General features: G+C 44.4%; 1 pseudogene across 1 annotated transcript; it reads left to right on the forward strand.

Annotated features, from left to right (window-relative positions):
- Positions 1 to 807: 807 nt before the first annotated feature.
- On the forward strand, positions 808 to 2,486 carry LOC307192173 (small ribosomal subunit protein eS7-like; annotated as a pseudogene). The gene has a single exon. The product of its transcript is annotated as a small ribosomal subunit protein eS7-like (transcript).
- Positions 2,487 to 8,315: the final 5,829 nt, after the last annotated feature.

Here is an 8,315-nt window from a genome sequence, read left to right on the forward strand (position 1 = left end):
AGAATTACGAAACCAGAGCTGCTGGGGTACACCACATGGAAATAGCTTGCTGAGAATGGAGCCAACACAGAGGAAAGTAGAACCAAAAGATGGAAAGAGAGGGACTAAGTCCTAAGGATTCCTTTGGGCCTCTGGACCCAGCCATGCCTGAGGCTACCACCCACTCTACTACGGGAATTCTTACTTTTGTGAGCCAATAAACCTCCATTTTCACTGAAGTTGGGTTGCCAATAAGACAGGTAGCAAAGGAGTAGGAGATCTCAGCAAATTAAGAAACACTTGAAGGAGATTGAATTTTATGTAAGTTGCTTTTCAGGAAGGGGTTTTCAAAAATTGTTTTTTGAGTTAGAAACTTGGCAGAAGGTATGCCTAGGAAATTCTTACAATAAACATGGGATTATCTCTCACTTAATGCACCCAGAAGACCAGAACATTCTTGTAATGCTGTGTAGTGTGGTAAAAAAGAGAAGTGCTGTGGAGTAATGAATAAATCAGCTAATCATCTATAATTAGAATGGCCTGAGTGTGAATCTAATCATGGATTGGTCACCTGTGAGCCAATGTGGCATTTTGTCATTTGCCTAGTTCAACAAGTCAGCAGGAGGAAACCATGGGCAATCATCAGCCATTCATGAAACAACTGCATGAGGAGAATAGATGAACTAGTCAGGTCCTTCCCTTGCTCTCTACTCCACATATGCAAAGCATGTCTGTGGTAGCCTTCACTCCAAGATAACCTCTTAGCTCTGCCCCTGAAGAAAGTGGTCAGTCTGCTCATAAAGAGATCCTATCATGGGTATTGAACATAAGAGGGAAATAGGGCAATGTTTTTCGAACTTTATCAACAGTCCCAGTGATGTGGAGGGTCTCATTAAAGCAGATTGCTGGGCCCCACTCACCATTTCTTTTTTTTTTTTTTAATTTATTTATTTATTTTTGGCTGCATTGTGTCTTCGTTGCTGCGCGTGGGCTTTCTCTAGTTGCGGCGAGCGGGGACAACTCTTCATTGCGGTGCATGGGCTTCTCACTGCGGTGGCTTCTCTTGTGGAGCATGGGCTCTAGGCGTACGGGCTTCAGTAGTTGTGGCACGCGGGCTCTAGAGCGCAGGCTCAGTAGTGTGGCGCACAGGCTTAGTTGCTCCGTGGCATGTGGGATCTTCCCGGACCAGGGCTCGAACCTGTATCCCCCACATTGGGAGGCGGATTCTCAACCACTGCGCCACCAGGGAAGCCCCCACTCACCATTTCTGATTCAGTGTATCATGTTCCCAAGAATGAGTATTTCTAACAACTTTCCAGGTGATACTGTGGCAGCTCTTCTAGGGAATACCACTACGTTAGAAAAATCTACAATTCTTCCCCTTCTGAGTGGGAAACGGTCAGTTTTGCCTCCTATGAGTCTTTCTCCTGTGTGTCTCCTTTACTACTCATACAAAACACTTAATTTTTGACACTTTTGGAAAACCCTATTTCAGTCCTTTCCCTTCTCAAGAAAAGGGGGTGTAAAGCTGAAAATTCCACACTCTGATTATATATTGATCTTTTCAATGACCAGCCTTCATCGTTAGTCCATCCAGGAGCTCTCTCAGAATCACCTCATTAGAACAAAGGACACGCCTATCATCCAGGAAATTATAAGAATTTCAGAAGCTCTGTGTCATGATCCAGTTCAAAGACCAAATATTAGAACAAAAGATGCTCCTAGTGCTGTTATCACTTAAGAAAATACAAGGGTGCTTCCTGGGACTCTCTAGGCTTCCACCGTTTCTCTGTGGTTCTTCCGGTTTCTCTACTGGCGCCATTCCCACCTCTTCCCCTTTGCCTCTGGGATTTAACGAGCTCTCCTGAGACCTAGGCCTCCAAATGTGGGGGTGGGTGAGGAACAAATGTTAGTTAGCCTCATTGGCAAGGTCAAGGCCATGTTCAGTTCCAGTGTGAAGGTCATGAAGCCCAATTGTGAGAAGCTGGGAGTTCAAATCTGGAATCTTCCAGGCCCTCGTGGAGCTGGAGATGAACTTGGACCTCAAGGCCCAGCTGCGAGAGCTGAACATCAAAATTGCCAAGGACATTGAAGTTAGTGGTGGTCGGAAAGCTATTATAACCTTTGTTCTCATTCCTCAATTGAAATCTTTCCAGAAACTCCAGGTCCAGCTATTGTGTGAGTTGGAGAAGAAGTTCAGCAGGAGACATGTTGTCTTTGTCACTCAGAGGAGAATTCTGCCTAAGCCAACTCGAAAAAGCCATACAAAAATAAGCAAGTATCCCAGGAGCTGCACTCTGACAGCCGTGCATGATGTGATCCTGGAGGACTTGGTTTTCCCAAGTGAGATTGTGGGCAAGAGAATCCGCAAGAAACTGGATGGCAGCTGGCTCATAAAGGTTCATTTGGATAAAGCACAGCAGAACAATGTGCAATACAAAGTTGAAACATTTTCTGGTGTCTATAAGAAGTTCATGGGTAAGTATATTAATTTTGAATTCCCATAGTTTCAGTTGTAAACAAAAATGACTAAATAAAATATTATTCACAATTTAAAAAAAAGAAATTACAAGGTTTTCAGGAGCTCTGTGCCAGGGTCTAGGGGCAAAGACCAATATATATTTTCTATTTCTTCCAAGTCTGTAATATCTTGATGTAAGAAATAATCAAAAGTGAGGGGGACATGTCAAAAGAATGCAGAAGCCAGGCTGAAGGGCTCCCAGTGGCCAAATCTGGGTCAATTTGAGCACCAAAATTATGATGATAGCAGATTATAACCTATAGAATTAAATAGGAACCCATCAGTTCACACCGATATAAATTAATAAATGAAAAATTTAATGAGAAGAGAAGTATCTTCCTTAGAAAGCAACTAATATATGTAGGAAGAATTAAGGTATTAGAAAGTCACTGCTCAATCACAATGGCCGAGGGATAGGAAGTAGAGTTCACCTCCCTCCACAGAAACATTGAAAATAGATCTACAAGCAGAATGATTCACACAGAACAGCTACTGAATGCCGACAGAAGACCTCAGATGTCCGAAAAGACAAGAAAACCTCCACGTAACTGGGTAGGACAAAAGGAAAAAGAAAAAGAAGGAATCAGGACAGGGCTGCACCCTGGGGAGGGAGCTGTGAAGGAGGAAAGTTTCCTGCACTGTGGGAAGGTTTCTCGCAAGTGGAGAAATTAAGACAGAGGGGGAGTTTTGGAGCCTAAAAGGGGAAGCAGCAACTGGTTTGTGAAAGGCGAAATGGAGACTAACCTGCACAGAGGGTCAGCACCCCCACCCTGCACTCTCAAACCTGAGATACTCCTCTGTTAGTGAGGTTGAGGGTCAGGTACTAAAGCTCAGACTCCTAAGCTCAGGCCCAGAGAGAGAACCAGGGTTAGGTGCAGAAAGAGCCTGAAGAGGTTGGGCCACAGCAACTGAGGGTGTACTAGGAAGAAGCCTGGGCCCACCAGAGAGGCAAGGAACCATTATTGGGAGGCGCATGAGAAGAGGAGAGGGAACACCGTAAGAACTTCTATCCCTGTGAGTGCTCCCAGGCAACAGGACACCACCTACAGGAGTTCTGGGGGCAGGTGCGAGAAGCCACCACCATCTTGGGCTCCAGAGGTGGGCACTGGCTGCCTCTTCCAGACCCACAGGCAGACACCAGGCCCACCCCTACTGACCCAGGAGGGCGTGGACAGCTCCCAAAACTAGGAATTCTGCCAGCAGGTCACAGAACCCGCCCCTGCTGACCTGTAAGGGTGTGGACAGCTCCCGAAACTAGGAATTCTGCCAGCGGGCCACAGGATCTACCTTGCTGTCCCAGGAGGGCACGAATAGCTCTCACTACTAGGAAATTCACCAGTGGGTGTCAGGACCTGCTCTGCTGTCCCAGGAGGATGTGGATAACTACCCCCACTAGGAAATCTGCCCAGAGGAGGGGCTGAAACCACAGCTGATCCCCAGGGGCTGTGTGACTAAGGAAGAAGAGCTGAAATTTCTCCTTGCAGCTGCACAAACTGTGGAGTTACACCTCCACTGATGCCTTCCCTAATTCAGCACCTGTGAAACATCCGAAAGGACAAGTGCTCTTGCAGCCGCAACGGGTCTGGCTTTAGCAGCTGTGGGCTCTTTGGGCATGTACTCATGGGGGTTGGGCCAGACCAGAGTTTGCGCTGCCTCCTTAGCTCCCACAGTGGGTACAGGTGTACAACTACTGCAGTCTTGGGACCTGACCTCAGTGGACCTGCGCCGGTGGCCGGGTGAAAACAACACGTGAGAGTCAACAGGGCTGATCGCCGGCATACCCACAGTTAAGGTGGGACTGAGAGCAGTGCCAACAATATACTTTGTGAGCCCTCACAATGGGCAGAAGGGGATACAACAGAGCATATTCACAGGTAAACAGCTTCAGAGGAGAAATACACAGTGGCTTCTCTCCCAGTGGGAGTGCTCCAATCCCACATATCTCACATTGCAGATCAGAATCACAGCTAAGAAATAGATCTTTGGGCCTCTACCCCAACAGCTAGGGAGCAGACCCCACCCCTGACAGGTCAGTGACAACCACAGAGCAAAGGGGAGGCCCTGATCAATTTCTAGGGCAGGCTCTGATCACTATAACACCAATCAAACCCCCTATCAAGGGAAAAATGGCACAAGCCTCTGGACCAACCTCACCCATCAAGGGGGCAGACACCAGAGGAAGTACAATTCTGCAGCCTGTGGAAGGGAGACCACAAACACAGTAAGTTTGACAAAATGAGATGACAAAGAAATATGTTGCAGACGAAGGAGCAAGATAAAAACCTACAAAAACAACTAAGTGAAGAGAAGATAAGCAATCTACATGAAAAAGAATTCAGAGTGATGATAGTCAAGATGATCCAAGATCTCAGGAAAAAAATGGAGGCGGATCGAGAAGATACAAGAAAATTTTAACAAAGACCTAGAAGAACTAAAGAACAAACAGAGATGAGCAATAACTGAAATGAAAAATACACTAGAAGGAATCAATAGCAGAATAACTGAAGCAAAAGAACGGATAAATGACCTGGAGGCAGAATGGTTGAAATCCCTGCCATGGAACAGGGTAAAGACAAAAGAGGGAATTCCCTGGCAGTTGAGTGGTTAGGATGCCACACTTTCATTGCTGAGGGCCTGGTTTGGGAACTAAGATCCCACAAGCTGTGCAGTGCAGCCAAAATTTTTTTTAAAAGCATAAAACATGAAAAGAAATGTCTCAGAGATCTCTGGGACAACATTAAATGCACCAACATTCAAATTATAGGGGTCCCAGAAGAAGAAGAAAAAGAGAAACGGCCTGAGAAAGTATTTGAAGAGATTATAGTCAAAAATTTCCCTAACATGGGAAAGGGAATAGTCATCAAAGTCCAGGAAATGCAGAGTCCCATACAGGATAAACCCAAGGAGGAATGCTCTGAGACACATATCAATAAAACTAACAAAAATTAAATACAGGGGCTTCCCTGGTGGCGCAGTGGTTGAGAGTCTGCCTGCCAATGCAGGGAATGCGGGTTCATGCCCCAGTCCGGGAGGATCCCACATGCCGCAGAGCGGCTGGGCCCGTGAGCCGTGGCCGCTGGGCCTGTGCGTCTGGAGCCTGTGCTCCGCAACAGGAGAGGCCACAGCAGTGAGAGGCCCGCGTACCGCAAAAAAAAAAAAAAAAAAAAAAATTAAATACAAAGAAAAACTATTAAAAGCAACAAGGGAAAAGCAACAAATAATATACAAGGGAATCCCCATAAGGTTATCAGTTGATTTTTCAGCAGAAACTCTTCAAGCCAGAAGGGAGTGGCAGGATATATTTAAAACGACGAAAGGGAAAAACCTACAACCAAGAATACTCTACGCACAAGGCTCTCATTCATATTTGAAGGAGAAATCAAAAGCTTTCCAGACAAGCAAAAGTTAAAAGAATGCAGCACCACCAAACCAGCTTTACAACAAATGCTAAAGGAACTTCTCTAGACAAGAAACACAAGAGAAGAGAACAAAAGAGGAAGGGAAGAAAAAAGACCTACAAAAACAAACCCAAAACAATTAAGAAAATGGCACTAGGAACATACATATCGATAACTACCTTAAATGTAAATGGATTAAATGCTCCAACCAAAAGACATAGACCAGCTGAATGCATACAGAAACAAGAGCCATATATATGCTGTCTACAATAGACCCATTTCAGACCTAGGGCCACATACAGACTGAAAGTGAGGGTATGGAAAAAGGTATTCCATGCAAATGGAAATCAAAACAAAGTGAGAGTAGCAATACTCATATAAGACAAAATAGACTTTAAAGTAAAGACTCTTATGAGGGACAAAGAAGGACACTACACAATGATCAAGGATCAATCCAAGAAGATATAACAATTGTAAATATATATGCACCCAGCATAGGAGCACCTCAATATATAAGAAAAATACTAACAGCCATAAAGGAGAAATCGACAGTAGCACAATAATAGTGGGGGACTTTAACACCCCACTTTCATCAATGGACAGATCATCCAGACATAAAATTAATAGAGGGGGCTTCCCTGGTGGCGCAGTGGTTGAGAGTCCGCCTGCCGATGCAGGGGACACAGGTTCATGCCGCGGTCTGGGAGGATCCCACATGCCGCGGAGCGGCTGGGCCCGTGAGCCATGGCCGCTGAGCCTACACGTCCGGAGCCTGTGCTCCGCAACGGGAGAGGCCACGACAGTGAGAGGCCCGCATACCACAAAAAAAAAAAAAAAAAAAAAAAATTAATAGAGGAACACAGGCCTTAAATGACACATTAGACCAGATAGACATTTTTTTAACAACTTTATTGGCGTATGAATGCTTTGCAATGGTGTGTTAGTTTCTGCTTTATAACATAGTGAATCAGCTATACATATACATATATCCCCATATCTCCTCACTCTTGTGTCTCCCTCTCACCCTCCCTATCCCACCCCTCTAGGTGGTCACAAAGCACTGAGTTAATCTCCCTGTGCTATGTGGCTGCTTCCCACTAGCTATCTGTTTTACATTTGGTAGTGTATATCTGTCCACGCCACTCTCTCACTTGGTCCCAGCTTACCCTTCCCCCTCCCCGTGTCCTCAAGCCCATTCTCTACATCTGCGTCTTTATTCCTGTCCTGCCCCTGGGTTCATCAGAACCATTTCTTTTTTTAGATTCCATATATATTAGCATATAGTATTTGTTTTTCTCTTTCTGACTTACTTCACTCTGTATGACCGACTCTAGGTCTATCCACCTCACTACAAATAACTCAATTTCATTTCTTTTTATGGCAGAGTAATATCCCATTGTATATATGTGCCACATCTTCTTTATCCATTCACCTGTTGATAGACACTTAGGCTGCTTCCATGTCCTGGCTATTGTAAATAGTGCTGCAATGAACATTGTGGTACATGTCTCTCTTGGAACTATGGTTTTCTCAGGGTATATGCCTAGTAGTGGGATTGCTGGGTCATATGGCAGTTCTATTTTTAGTTTTCTAAGGAAACTCCATACTGTTCTCCGTAGTGGCTGTATCAATTTACATTCCCACCAATAGTGGAAGAGGGTTCCCTTTTCTCCACACCCTCTCCAGCATTTATTGTTTGTAGATTGTCTTATAGGTTTTTTTTTTTGAATTTTTGAATTTATTTTATTTGCTTTTTTATACAACAGGTTCTTATTACTTATCCATTTTATACATATTAGTGTATACATGTCAATCCCAATCTCCCAATTCATCACACCACCACCACCACCACCCCGCACCGCTTTCCCCACTTGGTGTCCATACATTTGTCCTCTACATCTGTGTCTCAATTTCTGCCCTGTAAACCGGTTCATCTGTACCATTTTTCTACGTTCCACATATATGCATTAATATACGATATTTGTTTTTCTCTTTCTGACTTACTCTGTATGACAGTCTCTAGATTGAACCACATCTCTACAAATGACCCAATTTCATTCCTTTTTATGGCTGAGTAATATTCCATTGTATATATGTACCACATCTTCTTTATCCATTCATCTGTCGATGGGCATTTAGGTTGCTTCCATGACCTGGCTATTGTAAACAGTGCTGCAATGAACATTGGGGTGTATGTGTCTTTTTGAATTATGGTTTTCTCTCAGTATATGTCCAGTAGTGGGATTGCTGGGTCATATGGTAATTCTATTTCTAGTTTTTTAAGGAACCTCCATACTGTTCTCCATAGTGGCTGTATCAATTTACATTCGGACCAACAGTGCAAGAGGGTTCCCTTTTCTTCACCCCCTCTCCAGCATTTGTTGTTTGTAGATTTTCTGATGATGTCCACTCTAACT

Source organism: Stenella coeruleoalba (assembly GCF_951394435.1).
Source record: "Stenella coeruleoalba genome assembly, chromosome: 10".
Lineage (NCBI taxonomy): Eukaryota > Metazoa > Chordata > Mammalia > Artiodactyla > Delphinidae > Stenella > Stenella coeruleoalba.